Here is a 22,145-nt window from a genome sequence, read left to right on the forward strand (position 1 = left end):
TGTAGAAGTTGAGTTCTTAATAAATCATTGTTCTTCACCCTCGGAGATTCTTGGAGTAAAAAAACAAAGGAAATCTCAGTATGCATGTAACTTGTATACATTTTGTCTAAACGAGATAAAATTTAACATTGGAGCAACAAAAAAACAAGACAATATACATGTAACTTTGTTTACAGAGAAACCCTAAGATGTTGAAGAAGAAGTTGAGTATTCAAAATGTCACTATTATTGACTGTAAGAGACTCCTAGAGCATCAAAACAAAAGAAATTACATGTCAGAGAATGCACATAACTTGCACAGGTTTTCTCCAAACGAGATAAAACTTTACCATAGAACATCTATGGAAGAGAAAAATATACCTGTAGAGTTTTGTGAAGAGAATCTTAGGGCTTTGGTAAAACAAGCTCTGCTCTCATGAAATACATGAATCTCTCTCTGTGCTTGTGCAAAGCAAATGAAATTTTACAGGGTTACAGACATGGCAAGAAACAGTGAGGCTGTAAAATTTCGTCAGGAAAGAAGAAGCGGGGAAAGAGATATGACAAATTTGAGTTCCGCCTAAAAAAGAGGGGGAAACTGAAAAGGGGAGAAAAGAAAAGTCAAACATAAAAAATAAGAAAATGAAAATTCGAGGCACAAACTTCCAAGAAGTGACAGCTTTGTACTCCCCTTTTCCCTTATTTTATTGCTGAGGGAAGATTTGGTCCAAGATATGGCTAGAAGATTCATGTTACATGAATCTGGAATCCCAGCTCTCTCATTGGTTAGGCCTATATTTGTTTATTCACTCCTTAAGGGGCAAAAAAGAGAGTCCATATTTCTCCTAATGGCAATTCCAATAACTTCGTCAAGTGTGAATTCCACTCTACTACCAAGTATTCCATCTTCTAGGACCTTTTTAAGATTTGTGGCAATCTCAAGATCTGATTGTAACCTCTAATTAGGCTCCTTGCCCCTTTTCTTCCCTTCTTGTTTCTTCTCTTGAGATGCATCCTCCATAACATGCTCAGGTATGGCTTTTTCAACCTCTTTCTGTTGCTCCATTTTACTTTGTGTTATGCATTTAGATGGGCCTAAAGAGGAAGGACCAACAATGTCCTCATCTCTTCTTGACTTTTCTTCCATAAGAGCTTCTTGATTATGAACCTCAGCCAAATAAGCATAGGCTGAAAATGAATCTATTGGTGCATTCCATCCTGTTCTCCCTCGTATACTCTAACTTGCATCAGCCAATTTAGACTTTGCTATTTTTCCCTTTTCCATGCAATCTAATGCTTGCATCCAAATGTGAGATTTTGCTTCAACCATGCCTCATTTACGAGCTTCATCAATCCTTTCAATTCTCAACCCATATGTGGATGCATCTATGTCAAAAAATGTTGTCTTTGCAACCATATCTTCCAACCTGTTCTACATGCCACCATTTCCGAAATTTGGCTCTATTGGGAGACTAGTTTCTATTGCATATAGTATTTTTCCATCTTTCCAAAAGACTAACCTTTTTGCTTCCACTTCACGATAGGCTATACAGTCTCGCTTTTCATTCTATAAACTATTACACCAAATGCATCTCCTCTTGTATCCTTCTCTATACGGCCTTTGGGCCATCGCCCAGACCCGTCTCTTCTACCTTGACATCCAAATTTTTGACCTTTTTATTTATTTTTGTCAAATTTGGCCTCAAATCATGCATGCCCTTGATTAATTCATCCACAATATCACCTTTAAGAGCTGGACCAATAGGTATAGCTGGTTGTTCTACCATAGCTACATGTGCCTTGGCTGCAATTTTAGTTGCCTTCTGAGCACTAGCAGGTGTGGTGCATGTACCCCATCCACTCTCTCTTTACCAACATATGCACTGCCTCAGTTAGATTAGCTCAATCCCGGTTTCAGAATAGGCATCTTCTAAATGATTAGTCAACTTCTCCTACAAGGCAAGATCTATAGCCTTCAGAAATAAATCAAAATTTTGACTCTCTCAATGATTGCTACTCATCGGCATCCAACTTTACATACCGACTTTCAAATTCACAGAGCAAAGTTGTAGCAGTCAACCCTTTATTGGGCTTTTCAATCCTATTTGTAAATGTATTTTTAGTTACCAATCCTACATCTTTCAAGAAAAAATATTCTTTTAAAGTTTTCTTAACAGTTGCCCAATCAACATCTCTTCTATGTAACTCATCAATCCGATCATGCAATGCATGCATGACCAAACGGGAGAAATACCGACTCCATGCATACTGCGGTACCCCATGAAACAACATCTTTTCTTCATACAACTAGATGAAGGCCGGAACATTTTGACCCTTAAACTGCTTCAATTCTTGTCGCACTACCTGCAATGCATTCACAAACTAAGGAATCAATTCTTTCTGCTTCCTACCAAGTTTGCATCTACTGTTGTTACAACAATTGTTGTTGTTGTTGTTGCTACAACAAAGCAATCATCTATTGTAAAGCATCACCACCACTTGAACTTGTAGAATCCCCCATCTTTACACACCTGCTATTGACTTTCACATTGGGTTCACCGTTGTTGGATCATTTGGGGTCGAAAGTCTACCACCGGGGTAAGAGACAGTAGGGTGAAGGGGGATTCAGGGAGAGGAGTAGATAGAAGAGAAGGGGTTTAAAGAAATAGAAGATGTAGAAGAATACTCATAGAGGTGAAGTCTATCCATTTATTTCTACATCTTGAGAAGATAAATATCTTGTAGACAAAAAATATGCATAAAACAATAACTTCCTCTCTGTTGCTCAGATTGCCAATCTGTTGCTTGTGTTGGCCCCGAAAGGGAGGTAAAATACCAGACACCTGACTAGAATTCTCCTAGATCGCTTCTTCTTCTTCTCCTAGTTCGGAGTGTTGTTCACTACCTGAAAACTGCGATCGCACGTCGCATGATTTCACCAATCCTTCTCTTGCATAAAATCCCCCCCCAAAAGTGGTTGAAAGCCACTTGATTTTTCTTAAAGCATATCATCCTATTCTAGAAGTTGTCTATAGTTTTTAGATATTTATAAGAGATAATATCAAAAATATCAAAAATTAGCTAAACTTGTCTAAAAATCTAGTATTTTTTAGCCATCCACACTATGAACACTAACACTAATAACTAATATGGCATTGGCTTTCTAGATCAATAAGAAAGCCACATGATGATGCACTTTAAAGTTTTTCACAATGTGACACTACGACAATGTTTACTAGCAAGAAACTAAATTTGTCACATGTTAAAGTATTTGGATTTATTGCGTATGTACATGTTTTTGATGAGCGAAGAAAGAAGTCGCATTTGAAAGATGAAAGGTGTGTATTTATTGACAATATTGTGTTTGATGAGATGAGCAGTTAGTATGCTACCGATATACAAATTATTGTAGATGATGTAAAAGAAAAGGTGATTGTAGAAAATGTGAATCCATAGTTAAAGACATTGAGTGGGCCAAAAGACTCCTCTTCTTATAGGTCTACTAAGAGACCATGGAGTGGCACATTGCATGTGAATAACACTCCTACAAGTGCAAAAAATGCATCACAAAAGAGAAAAGAAAAAGTGGTTGAGTCACTTGGTGTGCTAGATGTGTTTGTAGACTATTCACATGTAGACTGGAGTATGGATGAGGAGTTTGGGATTCTAGTTATTTGTACATGTGGTGTAAAAAAGGCCAAGGATGATGCAAAGGGATCATAGAGAGCTCTACACAAGTATGCAAGTCAACAAGAGTAAGACATTTGTAAACATGTTATTATGTTGCTCACCATTATGCATATATGGCAAAGGTTGTACAAATTTTTGAGTCCACTTGTTTTGAGGAAGCTATTGGTCATGTGCATTGGGAGAAAGATATGGATGAAGAAATTGCTCCATTAAAGGTAAATCAAGACTTGGGATTTGGAACCACTACCTAAGGGAAAAAAAGCTATAGGCTGCAAGTGGGTTTACAAGGCTAGTCGATCCTTGAAGCATGCTTGAACCGTAAAACATAATGCAAATATAGGTATAAAGCAAGACTAGTTGCAAAAGGTTATGCACAGAGTTATGGGATTGATTATGAAGGGATATTTTCTCCATTGGCAAAGATAGCAACTATAAGAGACATCATTACAATGGATGTAGCAAAAGGTTAGATCTTACATCAAATGGATGTAAAGAATGCATTCTTGCATGGTGAGTTGCAAGAAGGAGTGTACGTGAAGCATCCACATGGTTATGAGAGCATTGTTCACCCTGATTATGTGTGTAGACTAGGAAAAGCCTTGTATGGGTTGAAACAAAAATTGAGAACGTGGCATGACAAGATAGCACAATATCTTATCTCTTTTGGTTTTCATATTGTAAATGCAAATCACTCTCTTTAAGGGCATTAGAATGATAGGGGCATTGTTGTGATTACCTTGTATGCGGATAATTTGAGAGATATCAAGCTCAATACAAGTTGACGCTCATGTACTTGGATGGTTGTTTCCACATTCATATCATTAATGTGGTTGGAACTTGCATGAGTATAACATTCAAGTGATACTTACACTTGGCATCCAGTTATCTGAGTTGTGAAATATCTATCTAGTCATCTTTCCAATAGTTAGTGTATTTACGCTATGGACGCTTGTATATTATGTATGTGCTACGTTTCTCTCTCTAAATACCTACAACAACATTCAATTCAGCTCTTAGATCATCTCTCTAGCACTTGAAATTTTGAGAGAGACATATACACACATATTTTTTTATTTTTTTGTGTGTTTTTATTTCATTTTATATATATTTCTAAATTTTCTATATATGTTCTAGAATAATAGAGACAACTTTCACAAGATCTATTAGTTAATTTTCAATGCATACATAGATGAACTTGATTAGTGCATGATTTACACAAGAACAATTCCTCATAACTAATATATTATGGTAGAAATAATAGTGTCACAACCCATGCCAAACATTTGGATTGAACATTCATCGTTTTGAAATTAGACCACAAAAGGATGGGATATTCATGATATCTCTTATTGGATCATAGAGTGCACATAGTGCAAAATAAAGTTCAAAAGCTCCAATCCTATAGAAAATACTTGGCTTTACACATGCTTTTAATTTGGTATCGAGCATTTCTTCTTTATCACCCCATTGTTACCAATAAGAGACACCTCATTCACTCATCTTCACCAAGGATATTTTAAATTGTTGAAAGAATTTTCTTTGATCTTTTGCATATTCCTCCACTAGTTCCTTTGTGTCAGTAGTAGCATTCAAAAGAGCTACATCAATGTAAAATGTAGTTGTTCTAGCCAACACATTCTTAAAGTAACTATTGTCAAAGACATCCTTGGTGATGAAGTCAAGATGAACTGTCAACTCTACCAAGGTAGAGTCATTTGTTGGAAGGCAAATACAAGTTAATTTATCTGCCAAGTATGGATAGTAAGATCAATTCAAATGGTGGGGGGAATTTGAAAGTCTATGAATTGACAATGGACTTATCCAATAGTATGTCCTCCTATTGTTGCAATATTTAACTTTTTAGTGGAAAGGTCAATCAAAGGACAAATGTACTTGAAATAAAGAAAACAAATAATGTAGTATAATGTGATTATTTCTTGCATGTTTGTATAGTCACATTCAGTATTAGTTTGGAATAACATTGTTGAACAATAAATTTAAAAAGGTGCTATAAATATTTTGACAAGATAAAAACATATAGTTAAAACAATACGAAGAGTTATGCTTTCTGTGTAAAGTATTCAGCATCATAAATGATCCCATGACTTAGATACCTATTCATAAGAATAGAATAACTCTTAAAGTAATGAAAAATGACCATTAATTTCAGTCATGTGGAAAAACAAATGGTGATTAGTTTCATTAATGCAGAAAAGAACATAGTCCAACAAGCTTCTTTCTTTATGCATGCATAAAAAAGTAGATTCAAATAAGGTTACCAAGAAAAATAAAAGAACACTCATGACATACAAATCCTTCGATAAAAATTCTTCCAATACCTATAATTGTTGGGTGTAAAGGCGTCTCTGTTGCCTAGCTATTTGTGTATTACTACACTGACACTACCCATGCGCCTGCACACAAGAAGGGGTGAGAACCCATCACTATGACTTCATTCTTTATTCTTTCAATGACATTTGAATAAAGGGAAGGCCAGTCACACATTGTGAGTATTGGAGTTTCAACATTGTGTGTGTGTCTCTCTCTCCCTTGATCTTGCTCCTTCCACCATAGCTCTTACTCCCACGCATACTTCCACTTCAAAGCTCACCTCCCCTTCAACTAGTATGAGAGCCTTCTTCTTTGCAAGCTCAAGCTTGGTCTGGCACACTCTCAGCTTCCATTTGAATACCTATAGCAGCCATCTCTTTGTTGGTAGTCATAACCACTTCGTTCGAGCTTCCTATCGGTTGTATTCTTCTTGGGCACTCTTTGAGCCTTCTCGAGCAAGTTGGAGCAGCCCCCCATAGCCCTCACCCTGGTGGTGCAACATCATGTTATGTGGAATAGGCCCTTTCTTTAGCAACAACTCACGTTTTTCATCTCCTATAGCATATCTTCTTCATTGGGTAGCTATACAAGTACTTATACACTTGGTTTTGATGCTTGGCATTGATCCTTCCACTCTTGGCATTCGATTTGAGTGCTAAGCTTTAGTTTTTGAAAGTTTCTATAACAATCTACAAACTTTCATTAATAAAGGAAACACTTATCTTTGATGTCTACACTCATTGCCATTGGTTGGATGATGCCCGATTATGCCCAGTTGATGCTTATATATTTGGGGATTCTATATCATTGCTTGGAGTTTATTTTGGACTGATTTAACCACTTCATTTACTCTATCTTGGCTAAGGTTTGGTGGCTAGAAATACAGGGCAACACTCTATTTGATGCTTCTATGGCTCGCTTTGTTGGTTTCTTGATGACCGGTTATGCTTGGGTGATGTGTACATGTATGGGAATGCTATGCGCGTGTTATGGGTTGGATTTGGAGTTGAGTCTAGTATTAAAATATCTTGGCTTGACTATGTATTTGTTGTTGTATATATCAGGGCTGAATCTCTTTTAACAAGGATTTTATATGCCTATTGCTTCTAGCTATGATTCGGGTGTTCTACATGCACTACTGATGTGTACTATTGATGCTAGTACATTGATATATCATATGTCCATGTTTTGAGGTTTCTTTGAGCTTGATTTGAGGACTAATTTACTTAGTTTTGATAGTGAATTTAATGATGTAATATCCAGGGTTGAAGCCTATTTAGTCGGTGTATGCTCTACCTATTGGTCACGGGTGGTTCTTGGGTGACTCATATGACTACATGGATGTATACGGAGATTGACGTGTCTTGTATTTCTCTAGAATTCCTTTTGAACTTTGATTGAGCTCTGTCTTGGTTAGCATTTGATTGAAGTTGGTCTACAATGGCATGCTTTGTGGCAATCATTATGCCTGTGGTCTATGCTTGACCCTTCGATATATGCTTTGACACATATCAGAAATGCATGCTCCTTATATTTTCTATTTTTAATTGCCACTTGGAGCTTTAGTTGGGCATTCATTGGTAGGGTGAGAAATGTATTCCTTCATGGGTTGCTTCTTCGGCTATAATCAGATGGCCATAGCTAAGGAGGATAAGTTGAAAACGACGTAGGAGCTCTTGGATGTTTTTTTGGATGGTTAGAGATTTGACATTGACTATTACATGATGTAGTGGATGTTATAGGTGATGCTTGACCGATCACTTGCTCTGGATGCTCCGTTGATGTATAGCATTGGCTCCATGATGCCTTATGTATTCACATGCTATCTTTGAACTTGGTTGCACAATTGACATTGATCTTTCTGCTAGTGGGAGCTTCATGCTATCTCTGGATATTGTAGAGCTTGTGGTTTATGCAGTTGAGCTTCTTGAGTAGATGAGACTGGGATATCTTACATGTTTATGCTCTTGATAGATACTTGCTTGCATTGGATGCTTTTGGGCTGATTTGATTCATCTTCTCTTTGGACATACACAGATCTTTGTCAGGTCCTATCAGTTAGGCATACACCTAGCTTGGCTTACTCTCTGAGTTCTTTATGCCAAGGCTTGTATCCTTCTACAGACATCAATTGCTCTGACACATTTAGGTGTTTGGCTCATGGTTCTTGGCTACTATAGTGTTTGTTACATGCTGGCTTCATGCAGGATCTAACCTAGTAGTCACACTTTACTTTGGATCATTGTTAGTTCATTGTTTGCTCTCTTCTTCTCACTGTTGTGATTTAATACAGGAAGTTGTTTTATGCGGACTATCATGTATTTCATGAGCTTAATCATGTCATTTTGATGTACTTTTGGTACTATTTCGAGGTGGACATCTGGTCATTTTAGTACTTTCTCTTATTTTCAACTTGTTTTGGCCAAGTGGTTTTGGCCTATGTAGTGCTAATTATTGTAGGCTTTTTTTTGCATAGTCTGCCTTTGTTTGACTCATTATGGCTCATCATCTCAAAGGTAAGGATTTGTAAAACAATGACAAGCTAGATGGCACCAACTATGGCTACTAGAAGTCTCAAATATGGCATGTTTTGATGTAGAAATTGTAGATTAAGCCACTAAGAAACAAATGTATTAAACCCAGGAACATAGATGATGATGACTAGGCCGATTTAGATGCACTATGCAAGTCCACTATCATTTTATCACTCTTTGAAGAGGTCCATGATAATGTTGTTGAAGATAAAGATCAAAGTGCATGGTATCTATGGGAAAATATTCGAGAACTTTATGCAAAGCAGAGCCTCGCTTTGCAGATGTATTGGCTTAAACAGTTGATGGATCTCCGCATGAAGGAGGGGACCCCATTCTCTGCTCACTTTAGCTAGTTTCATTTTATCATGAAGAATCTGCTTCCACACGTTATTGAGTTTCACAATAATTTGCATCCTTTGTTTCTGCTTGGCACTTTACCTGAGGGATGTATTTCGCACTGTGATCTATACTAACAAACTTGATGGGCTGAAATTGAAAGATGTAGAGAGTGCTTTTTTGACTGAAGAAATTAAGAGGAAAAACAATTATGCTTCACGTAGTTCACATGCTTTATCCATTAGAGGTGGCAGAAGTGGCAAGAAAGATAATGATCATTATGGGAAGGACTCTCAAAAGTCTCAGTCTAAGTCACATGGACGCACCAAGTCCTTTAGACATAAGTCTGATCTTACATGTCATTACTGTGGGAAAGTAGGACACATACGATCATAGTGCCATAAGATGCATGATAACAAGCACAAAGAAAGGAGGAAATAAAAAATGCAGGAGAAATCCAATGATTGTAGCATTATACTTGCAAAGTCTAGCATAAAGATTGAGGAGATAAATGTCATGCAGCCTGAGGAGTCTAATGGTGACTACGTCTTAGCAGCCTCTTCATGTGATGCCTCTCAATCAACTAAGGCTCATTCTATGCATGCACAGTGTTGGCTCTTGGATTCTGGTGTGTATTTTCATGTGACCCCCTACCATGAGTGGTTTCATACCTTAGGGTATATGCTTGCTGAATTAATGTATGGACAACAGCCAATCATGCCTATTGAGGAGACTATTGCTACTTGGAGTGTTCTATCATGGGATTGCTTGTCCTACGCATTAGACAGCTAGAAAGAAGGCATGAAGACATTGAGATAGCCATGAAAAATCTGAAGACTACAAGGATCAAGAACAAGAAGAGGTTTGACAAGCGACACAGACTTCGACATGAGCTATACAGGAAGGGGAGTGGGTGCTGGTTTATGACAACAGCTTGAAAAATCAGCATAGTGTCAGTTGGAAGATGGAAAAGTGGTGGTTTGGTCCATATGTGGTAAGGTTTGTTTTTGGCAATGCTACCTATGCATTTAATGAGATGGATGAGACAGATCTGAGGATTCCAATGGTGGCTAGAAAACGTATTAAGCTCTTTAAACATAGGGAGTCTTCTTTTGACACTACAAATCCGTAAGACTTTGGCACATGCCAAAGGATGTGCAGGTTAGGAGGGGATGGATGTCGTGCCGCTATGCAGTCACAGTGTGAAAAACTCTAGAGTGCATCATCATTAGGCTTTCTTATTGATCTAGAGAGACAATGCCATAGTAGTCATTAATGTCAGTGTGACACAGTATGGATGGTTCAAAATACTAGATTTTTAAACAAGTTTAGCCAATTTTAGATATTTTGTAGATATCCAAAAACTATAGACCACTTCTAGAATAGGGTGACATGTAAAAGAAAGCATGTAGCTTTCAGCAATTTTGGGAGGATTTTATGCAAAAAGAAAGATTGGCGAAATCGTGCAATGCGCGATTGCAGTTTTTAAGCAATGAACAACACTCTTAACTGGGAGAAGAAGAAGGAGTGATATTGGAGAATTCTTGCCAGGTGTCCTAGTATTTTACCCCCTTTTTTAGAGCCAATGGAAGCATTAGGTTGGTGGTCTGAACAGCATAGAAAAAGTTATTGTTTTATGCAGGTTTTTATCTACAAGAGATTTATCTTCTCATAATGTAGAAATAAATTGACGGGCTTCACGTCTATGAGTATTCTTCTACATCTTTTATTTCTTTAAGCCCCTTCTCTTTCGTCTCCTCTCCTTGAATTTCCCTTCACCCTATTGTCTCTTACCCCTGTGGTAGACTTTCAACCCCAAATGCTCCAACACCGTTACCCCCCCCCCCCCACCCCACCTCTCCCAACGTGCCCCCTCACCCTTCCCCCCACCTAATTGCTCCCTTCTCCCCCTCCTACCTCTACCTTGGCCCCTGCCTACCACGGGCACCCTACTGCAGGCCACCGTAACGATCGCAACACTACCCATATCCACCCAAAGCGCCGCCGAATCCCCACGACGCTGTCAAACCCCCACTATGCCGCTCATGCTGCTGGGTGCTCGTACTTGCCACAATGCCTCCTACCTCACCTGTTTTGTCTCCTAGCCGCCACACTAGAGACTCACGACGCCTCCCCGCTTACATCACCTCTCCTCCAACCCCGCCATGTCCATCGCCTTCAACCTCCACCTTCTCCACCACCTTGCCTCCACACCTCTTTCTCTCCCACATGCCATCCACCGTAGCATTGTTGCCCTTCCCCTACCCCTCCTTGTCACCCTACCCACCCCCTAAACGAGGTACCCCACCCACCCTAACCTTTTTCTTTTTCTTTTTTTCTTCAACACAAACCACACAAAATATTAACAATTCAATTTTTAAAGAAATCAAAATAAGAATCACCACCCATCTTAAGATTCATGATCATTTCATTTCACAAACCCCTGCGCCTACCCCCCCCTAGACCCCCATACTCCTCATCAAGATATATATATATATATATATATCTCTTCCTTAAATTTTTAAAGAAAAACAAGACAACAAAAAAAACCACTCGAAACCAACCCACCTATTCATCATTACTTCTCCCTTTGTTCCCTGTTGACCTTGCCCCCGTGTTTCGTGCCGTGTATTCCTTTCCCTCTCCCCCACAGGTGTCATGTCTTTTTCTTCCATGTCGTGCATGTGGGGGCCTCCTAAGGCCTCGTCCATGTGCACCCTTTCCATCTCGTACCGCAAGTTCGTGATTTCGATTGATCATGTGTGAGGACGCACATGTGGGTTTTCTATGGGGTGATGCACTAGCTACTATTCACACACAACTGACACGCAACCTCGATACATTTTTTTGAATTTTTCAATATTTAAAAGTTGAAAAACACTTAAAACACACATGAAACTTTATAAAAACCCTACAAATAAACACAAATACCAAACAAATATGAAAAAAAGCTAAAAATTTTGTTGAAAAAATTTACCAACTTTTTAAAAACTTGCAATGTTTTCCTTTAGCTGTTAATGCTCACAAAAAATTAGAAAATAATTAAAAACCTTTAATTTTATGAAAATGAAAATGCTTTAAAATTGTTAAAAAAATCCAAGATTTTTTTAAAAAAATCATATTCATCTTTCTTCATATTTTTGGATCACTTGTATGTTCTAAAATGATCAAAATTAATTGGAAACAATTAATTGAATTAAAAACCCTTATTTTCTATGTAAATTCTTTGAAATTTTCTTTTTTCACTAAAAAAATGCTTTAAAAATTTGAGAAAATTCTAAAATTTTTATTGGAAATTTGTGCTTCACTTTCAATCCACATTGACGATTAAAAAAATTTAAAAAAATTTAGTCTGACATTCATATCCAAAGTCATTAATATTTGTAAACTTTTTCAGCTGGTTGGATTTTGTTGATTGGATTACAATGTGGTTGCATCATCTTCATTACTGATAGCTCATTTAGATTGTGCTTGCATACACACCCCTCCCAAGTATTTCTTCTGTTTCCTTTTATTTTTGCTCCCCCAAAACCCACAATTCAGTATTAAAAGGAATCTTGATCACAACGTTTTTCATTTATGTCTACTCTAAACATACATATGTTTGAATGAAAATCAACCCACTATTCACTTAGCAAGCACTTCATGTGCTACAGACACATTTAATTTTACTTAAAAATGAACCAACCATCACAAAAAAGCATATGCTGGTGGCAAAAAAGTGCCCAACACACGGTCCGAGTTAAAGACCCCTAGTCAAGGTCCGCAATTTGGGTTACATTAAAAGCATAGTTTTAAACTTTATAATTTTTAAATAAAGGATAACAAGGAACTGTTGTTTTCTTTTAAAGGTTTATAACTTAATAAAATTTCACAAATTATTAATAACTTTATTAAAATGAATCCTTCATTATATTTATTTCCCCTACACTGCACATTCCTTTTCTAATAAACACGCTTCATGGGGATGGGAATGGTGGAGTCTTGTCTAGTCCCTCTTGTCGATGATTGTCAAATAGTTCAAGTGTCATATCGGTCTGACAAGTTCTTATGAGAGTCTCTTTTTGTTTTACTCATGTTGACAAGTTAGGGTGGTACGATATGTATTTTGTTTTTCTTTTCTCCTTGATACGGGGATTCATGGTGTCTATTTATCTACATCACATGAAGCTTTTGGTCACACATGTGTAGAGGTCATGCCGGATTTTTTTTTCTAGGATGTGGACTGCTTGGGGTGGTTAGTTAGTCGGTCGAGTTCGTGTGAGTTTATTATGATCAATATCTTATCTATTCCTATATTGTTTTTTTGCAAGCATTTGTTGTAATTATCTGTGTGTGTGGTGTGTGTGTAACCCATATGGATGGCACCTCATACTCCTCCCCCAATTCAGTATGTTCTGTTGGTGTCTCATGACTACTCTTTATTACTGGATTTAGATCTTATCAGCAATGCAGGCTTAGTCAAGTTCGTAGAACTTTCATTACCACTTATCCCAGAGGATACTGAAATTTGTGATCTATTTCTAGCCTCTTATAGTAAGAGGTCTGGTCTTGTAAGAGGAACAAAGCTTGGGCAAGGCTTTATCTTTACCCTACATGAAGAACCTCTTTCCCTATTTTCTCGACAATTGTTATCCAACGAGGATATCCTTAACTTGTTGCAGAAGAAAACACATGATGTGTTGGACCCTAAGAGGGTTTTTACTGCCTTAGGCATCAGTGTCTTCATGATCTCTAATCCTGTTTGGAAGCAAGTATTCCAATTTCTTCAGGACAGGTTTATGCCTGCCAAAACACCCTCTAACTACCTTTCAAAGGAGTTGTTCACAGCTTCCAGAATGGTGTTGAAAGGCATTACTATTGATTGGAGTTTCTATATTTTGTCAAAGATGGATCAACATTTTATTAGAGCCACAAGGGGTAATGTAACTAATGTTACATTTGGTTCCTACCTTTCTATCTTCTTGGCATATGTTGCCCCTCCGAAGGAAGTTCCTACCTTCACAGTTGATCCACCAAAAGTTCCTCCTCCTACTACTACTAAAAGCACTGATGTTGTCATTGAGGATCTTGATCCCATCCCTCGTGTGATAATTTAGAGGAAATGCCTTAAACGAATGGCTAAACCTGACCCAATTCCTCCTCCAATCTCTATTGTTGTTCAATCTAGCAGTCAATTTCCAACTTTCTTCACAATGTTGAGTCTTTTCAAAGCATATAGTGATGGTACTCTTGAGATTTCCATTCCCTCTATACAATGCTTGGTAATAGGAGATACAATTTCTTTCTTATGCAAAGACATCCAGAGTTCTATTGAGCTCTCGGTGTCTGCATGTATCCAGCAGCTCTATTCTTCTTGCTATAAAGAAGTTCAACAGACCAAAGAGCTGAATAAAGAAAAGAATGGATTTATTATGGTCTTCATTTGAGTAGTTCTAGGAATATGTTCCTCCAAATGACTCATTTTTTATGCATTATCAGCAACAAAAGTTGGCCTTTTATATTAAGCTCTCAAAGATGGATCTACTTCTTCCAAAGGATGGATGGAGTGGGGCTTGGTCTTCTGATTTGTTGAGACTGAAGTTGTCTGAATGGTTTTTGAAGACTTTGTGACTTCAGATACTATGCTGATGTCCTATATGTATTTAAGAGGTGATTTGCTGATTCCAGAAAATGAAGATTTAGCTTGGTATGTTGGGGATGTGGTACTACAAGCTGCTTTGTATGTCAGACATTTGGAGTTTTGGATAGATGAGATGTTTCAGTGTTATTTCTCCAAAGTGACTGAGTGCCCTGGAACTTCATGGCATACAATGATTGACTCTATGATCCTAAATCAAAGACAAAATAAAGCCTCTATTCATGTACAAATCATTAACCTAACAGTGGATCTTTTGGCCTATCTTTCCAAACAATATCCATTTGATTCCTCTTTCTTTGATGCTTACCATCGATGATCCACCTCAGTTCCTAGCTTATCTTATTATCAACAGATGGCCCATAGATATGATGCTTATCTTTCCCTTTATAAATCCAACTCAACAATTGTTTTACCTCTCCTTTTTCAACCTCAAGGTGCCCCTCAAATTCCAATCTTTACTCATTGTTCTTTCATTGAAGATCATGTCTTTTCCCCTCCTCCGTCTTGTTCTTCCCCATCTATACATATTCTTTTCACTTTTCTTGCCTATATATTAATACATTTTTTAACAGATTCTCATAAATTTTTAGCTAATCCCTCTTTAGCTCATTTCTCATTTTACGATTTTACCTACCCATCTCTTCATCTTCTTTTATTAGTTCCTCTTTCATCTCCTACCACTTCTATTCATGAGTCCCCTCAGTTGGTTAGTGGGTATGCAAGGTTTGATGAGAAGATTCTTAGACAATGAGGATGGAACTCAATTAATTCTCTTACTGGACCTTAGATTAATTGGCCATTAATTCCAGGGGAGTGGACGATTGCTAGTCAAGAATATCAAAATTATCTCCATTTTGCTCAACAACATTCTTAGTCTACAAATCCTTCAGTGAGACTGACGGCTCACTTTGCTTGGTACCCTAAGCGTATATGCATAAGCATTCACATAATGATTTGAAGGCCATTCCAAAGTTATGCATGAATGTAAATGTGAACATTGATTCCTAGAGCAATTGGATATATTATATTTTCATGCCCTTTGTTTGCAGATACCTTGTCTTGCTAGACAGGATATGTTGCCTTCAAATTTTCCAAAATCCTCCAAAAACTTTTGTGGATGAATCCTTATCTATGGACCATTTTCGCAATCACCAAGCCTTCAAGAGTGATTATCTTCACTGATACCTTTGGAAGTATCTCTCATAATGATATATCTCTCTTTTGGAGGTGCCATTCAGATAGTTGTTTTGTGTGATAGTTGTTTTGTGTTTGTGTTGTGTTCATTTATATGTGATGGATTCGTTATGGTTGAATATTCGATTTGTTCTTGAGCTTGGTGATGGTGATGGTGGATGGATAGCTCAAGATGCAAATATGCAGAATCTCTTATATCCTTTATGAAATTTTCATGATTTATAAGATGTGGTAATGGATAAAGGGTTTTCCTTTCGTTGTATTCTTTACTAGATGCAGGTTATAAGTTGGGGTCGTGGTTGGATGATTTATTGAAGATGCTAAAGAAAATCAAGTTGAGCTCTTTGATGAACTTGTATTCCCTTTTTCCTAGGTCGTGAGGACACTCCCTTATTAAGTGTGGGGATATGTTGAAATGTTGGAATGACTTGTGTTTTTTGGTTGATTTTTGCTATTTTTGAGGGTTGAATGGTTGATTTTTTATGGATTTTGAGTGATGTTTAGTTGTTTTGGAAGTGGTTTGAGAGTGTTTTGGATAAGATGGAATGGTTTTGATAAGCTCGTGATGTTTTTCAGTAGAGATATGAGGCTCTGTGATGTTCTGTTAGGTTCTGTTTAGTTCTAATAGCTTCTGTTTTGTTTTTTTTTCTTATGTATCATTGGAAGGATGGAGTAATAATTGATGAAGTTTGAGATTCTTTGAAAGCTAATTGAATGGTTTTTGATAGTTTGGAATGGTTTTAGTATGTGTTATGTGGTTCTTATGCTTTCTATTGACCTTTTGTAAACCTTCTAATGAGCTTCTGTAGATCCTATGTTCTTGTTCTTGTTCTGTTCTGTTCTATATGCCCCTACAAGTGTTCTATTGGATGAGGGTGTAGTATGTCAAAAGAGCTTAAGGAAGTAGAAGAAGCAGTTGCCGAAGACTCAAGAGAATACTAGAGTGATGAAGTGGCAGTAGTGACCTATGAAGAGTCACTGTAGTGGCTCTAGTGACCTTTCATATCAGACACACCTCTCTTGAGAGTTAGAGATAGCCGATTCTATGCCAAACAATGTATCTACATATGAGAGATTGTGAGAGAAAGCTATGGAAACTTTGAAGATAAATCATATGTGATATCTTTCCATTCAAAGTGGAGTATTCTTTTGTGTTTTCATTGTCTATCAAAGAATTCTATGAAGAATATGATGGGTTTTGTTAAAATTAAAGCAGTGGGAGAATTGTTTCTATGAAGCTGCGTGAAGATTTCTTATTCCTGGTGTTGTTTTCTTTGTTGAGATCATATCAAATATGAAAAAGATGGTTGTTGATAGTGCAAGATAGATTTTCTACAGTAGAAACCCCGTTTTCCTTGGTGTTCCTCTTAGGGCTCCTCTCTCTCTCTCTCTCTCTCTCTCTCTCTCTCTCTCTCTCTCTCTCTCTCTCTCTCTCTCTCTCTCTCTCTCTCTCTCTCTCTCTCTCTCTCCGAAGAGTTAGAATATGGATGATGCTATCGAATCTTTTGTAGATTCTTATGATCAAGTGAGATAATTATTGCAGACCTTTAATATGCATTTGCAACAATAGTGATTACAAACATCTACAAAGCATGAATATGTTGTAACTAAATCTTTGCAGGTGATTGAAAGCTAGTTAAAATTATTTGATGGAAAAAAAAAAGCCTATCTAAAGATGCATGCAGAAAATATGGCTTTCTTTGGGATAACTGAAATTTATTGGAGTCATTAGTTTGTATGAGTCAGTGCATGAATTGAAAGCGTGCATCACTGAGTTGTATATATGAAAGACACAAGTTGGGGTGAGTTCAAGAAAGGATTAAGAGAAGAATTTTTCATTGAGAACATAGGCTTGGTTACTCACAAGACTTTGATGGACTGGGTCACCAAGCCTAATAGAGGTCTTGGAGCCATGGAGTTATTATGTGAGTTTGAGCATAGGTATGATCAATTGTACATGCCAAGTGGTAGGCTCTACAGACTCAAAAGGTAGAGTTATTTTTGCAAGCTATAGATCTTACCTTGCAAGTGAGCTTTGAAGAGCTCTTGGAAGATGAAATGACAAAAGCGGATTTGAAAATAGTCTGGAAGAGTGTAAGAGATGCTTGGAAGATGAAATGACAAAAGTGAATTTGAAAATAGATTGGAAGACTCTAAGAGATGCTATCCCTATACTTATTAAGAGGTAAAGAAGAAGGGCCAAATCACACATTAGGATTATGCATGCAACCTATAGTATGGTTGCAGAGCCTATAGTAAAATAGATTGTGTCTACAACCTTGTGTTAGAGATAATATTCTAGTAGACTTGGTTAAAGGGATGCATGACCTACAACTTAAGGCTGTAAAGCTTGATGAAAAGTGGAGGGCTACGGTCCCTAGTAAGGCTTCCACTCAAGAGGGATTTGTTCATTGCTACATTTGGTATGACAGTCCTTTGCATAAGTGGAGATATTGTGATATGTATTGGGATGCTTTAGAAGAAATCTGATCTTTTAAAAAGATTTAAAAATTCATTTGTGGGAAATAGGTCTTCCACTTGACATGAATTTTGAGAAGATGAGAGGTAGAAATTGTTTGAGGCTATGTCTATATGTAGAAAGATGAGAAGTAGAGATGGGAAAAGAGCTATCCAGTTCTTGACTATATGTGTCAATCATGCCAAAAATAGAGACATGCTAAGAGACTATCCACTACCACCAAACATGAAAGAGTTTAGACTATATGTATGCAAGGTTGAAAAAGACATGAAAAAGCATGGATTATTAGTAGCAAATGAGAGCACCTTTGGTATGTATGATGGACTGATTTCGGTAGACATGTTGGCTGAAATTTTAGTAATACTAAAATCCAAAAATATTGTTGAAGACAACATGATACATGTTTGCTCACTTCATATGTTTCAAGTGATAGAGGACTTTGTTAGGAAAAAAGGATTATGTTTGAGTAAAAAGATTCAAAAAGCTATGATAGAGACAAAGTATAAAATTGTGGACAAGAAATTTTAACCAATTGCAAAGCCATTGCCACCAGATAGTATAGAAATGTATGATTTGGTATCCAAACAACCAAGCTTAAGGGATCCAAAGGGAAGTAATTGCAAATTTACTACAAAGTCACTTAAAGAGCTAAAGATTGGTTGTAATGGATTTCTCTTATCTATAGAGAGGAAATGATTTGAGAAGATGATATCTAGGCATGGTAAAGCTTTTGTGAATCATCTAAAATAGGTTGCAATGATCTAGATATTGTGTCTCCTATGCTTATTTTTACCATCCTGCATATACCATGGAACTCAATACTTGTGCCGAAATCTTACTTGCCTAAGCTCATGGATTTGTTGAGTGAGAAGTTTAAAATGAATGTTTTGGAGCCTTCATTAACCCCTTACTCAAATAGATGGTTCATCATACCAAAGAAAAATGGAACATTGTACCAAAGAAATATGTAGCTAGTTAATAAGGTGACCATCAGGAATGCTGGTGCATATCATATGGTTTATGAATTTATAGAAGTGTTTGTTGGCAAATAAATCTATTGCTTGGGGGATGTGCATTTAGGCTATGATTAATTCTAGTTGACAACAAAGATCATGAAATTAGCACAATGAAGACACCCTTGGGTTGAGTGCATGTGTACTCTTAATTAAGTAGTAACAAATTTACTGGCACATATGGTGAATACTATGAACAAGGTGTTGAGAGACTATATTCCCCATTTTACTATGCCTTGCTTGGATGATATACCTATTAAAGGCTGTAAAGAGGAAGAGAAAGACAAGGAGCTTGTGTAATGGGCCTTTTAACCCATCAAGAAAAGACCTTATTCAACCCTCAAACTGCATAAAGAGAGAGAGAAAAGAAGAGGCAAGCAAGAATGTTTTACCATGCTTCCATTTTTTGAGGGAATCTTTTGGTCAAATTTCCTTAGCAACGCCATTTTGTAATCTCGAATTCCCTTAATATAGGTCTTTATAAGAATATATCTATGATACAAATGTAACTAATACTACTAAGAAAGAGGAGAAAAGAAAAGATAGAGAAGTTCTTTCCCTCAATGAAATATCTCCCACGCTCGAAAATACAGCTCTATGTCATTAATGTGCCTCAGCATCTATTTTCTGTGGTGGTCGATGTGATAGCTTCAATCTATCTATGATAAGGGCATGTGCACCTCCTCCTTAGTGGGCATTGGCATCTTGCTCAATTGAGTGTCTGTGCTCTATCCAAGGAGGCACCCCCTAATGTGTGTGTGTGTGTGTGTGTGTGTGTGCGTGCAAGAAATCATTGTGGAAAGATGTCTAAAAAACTATGACGAACCAGACATGTTATTTAGATGAGGGGAAAAACTTCCCAAATAAAACTAAACAAGAAACCAAGTTTGAGATGTGCTCTATCAGAAAGAGCTAGTGTCCCTATGAGTCCATGTTGTACCATACAACCATGCTTTCACACAATAGAAGATCCAAAGCAATGACTGAGAAGCCACAAGAGAATAAGGTGGGGTAACACCATCTATACTATATTATAATTAAGGAATGTCAGGCTGGTACAAATGGGTGTATGGAGAAATGTTGGATACATGCCCAGGCCTCCTCATCCAAAAGTGGCACTCCCACTGCTCGTTAGTCACCATCCTAGCCTCGTCGATGATTACCACGTTGCTCGACTGGCCCTATTCTGCACCTGCACTAAGACCGCCACAAAAACGGTTAGCGCCTCGCCAAGTTCCACATGGTAAATATCCTCCGTAGCGCCAACTTGCCTGAGTTTCTCACCAAATTTTTGTGACTAAGGTTTTCCTCGTAATAGCCATCGATATTGTGCGGACATGCTGCCCCTAATCGCCTTCTTATTTTCGATACTCTTTGATGCTTCGAGGCCATGCAAACTTCATAATGATCATGGGAGTTATATCCCTACACAAAGCAATCAACTCTTCTTGTTGTTGTTCATAGACACTCCTATTGTTGTCATCATGCCTATCAAGGTCCATCACCACATGATTTTGATGTTGCTTCGAGCCCTCTCCCTCCATGACTAGTAAACTTCAAAGTTGTAGCTCGATCAAAGGTGATCCATGGACATCTCTACCGAATGAGTGCTATGGCCACAACAAGCACCCTGCAAGTGTGGAGATAGCTGGCCATGGCACCATCTGGCGGGGTGTGAGAATTGGCAAAGAAGGGGGAGCAAGTGCTACTAGTGACAATTGGCAAAGAAGGGGGAGCAAGTGCTACTAGTGACAGGTGACTAGGTGATTGCGACAAGGTATTAGGACCACTAAATTTTCTCACAATGCAGGATGACAGTGATCACATATGCTAAACCAACCAAAAACACCACCCACCTCTCTCTTCCTCTCTCCTTTCTACAAACCCCATAATTACCATCATGTAATTTGTTGCTCAAATGTGTGATGGATTAATAAATATATAGGGATTTTTGAATGAAAATGTCAATCCTAAATGAGCTACTATGCACATTCTTTCTTTTTTGGGTCAATAGTACAACTTTCCCTCAAATGTATCATTTGGGTCATCGTCATCAATCTTTATGGACTCTTATTCATAATATCCTTTGATTATCTACCTATAAGTTTGGAGAATGGGGTCTCTCTTTCCCACAAAAACGTTTTTTGGGATAGTATGAACTTTCATGCTATCACTTCAAGCTTGTAATTGAAAATCTCATCTAAGACAATGCAACTAAAGTCATCTCACGTGTAAAGCTTCCTTAGCAATAAAGTTTCATATAAATGGGGTGTGTGTGTGTGTGTGTGATTCTCACCACAAACTCCCAAACATATAGTCACAAAGGGTCTAGATTTTTAATTCTCCCTTTAATTATGATAGTTAGCATTTAAAAATTAATGTTCTAAAATGTTTTGATGCAAGGCTTCTCTTATCCAAGTGACATAGATGCTAATGGCTATATGGTATCTAATGTTGACTGGACCATAATCTCACCCTCATGCAAGCCATGTGGTGTGATTCCAAGGTTAAATAGTCATAGTTGGCAAAAATATATCATGAAGTTGGCCATGAAGTTGTGAATGTCACACTATTTTATGAGTAGTGACTAATGTGTTGCATGTAGTTGTGAATTTGTGAATGACAAGGTAGCTATATGCTCTTTTTTGTTGTATAGAACATTAGTAGTCAACGAGAGGATACCTTTTCTATTATCATCTACCTAAAATGGCTAACATTAGTGGATTTCATAAGCACTTCTATTTATTAATCCTTTAGTAGCATGTCGGTTGCATGATAGCCTTGAATCACTTGAATATATTAGCACCTCTATTCTTTGTGGGGGGTGGAATATGATGTTGTATATTGAATTGTAGTTGTACACTTATATGCTTCCACCCACTTTCTTGTTTAAAGTAAGAATGCAATCTTAGTACTAGATAGAGCATTGGACAAGACTAGAAAGAGAG

The sequence above is a fragment of the Lygodium microphyllum genome, chromosome 18 (assembly GCF_053477565.2).
Source record: "Lygodium microphyllum isolate KBCC chromosome 18, Lygodium_microphyllum_v1.1.10, whole genome shotgun sequence".
NCBI lineage: Eukaryota > Viridiplantae > Streptophyta > Polypodiopsida > Schizaeales > Lygodiaceae > Lygodium > Lygodium microphyllum.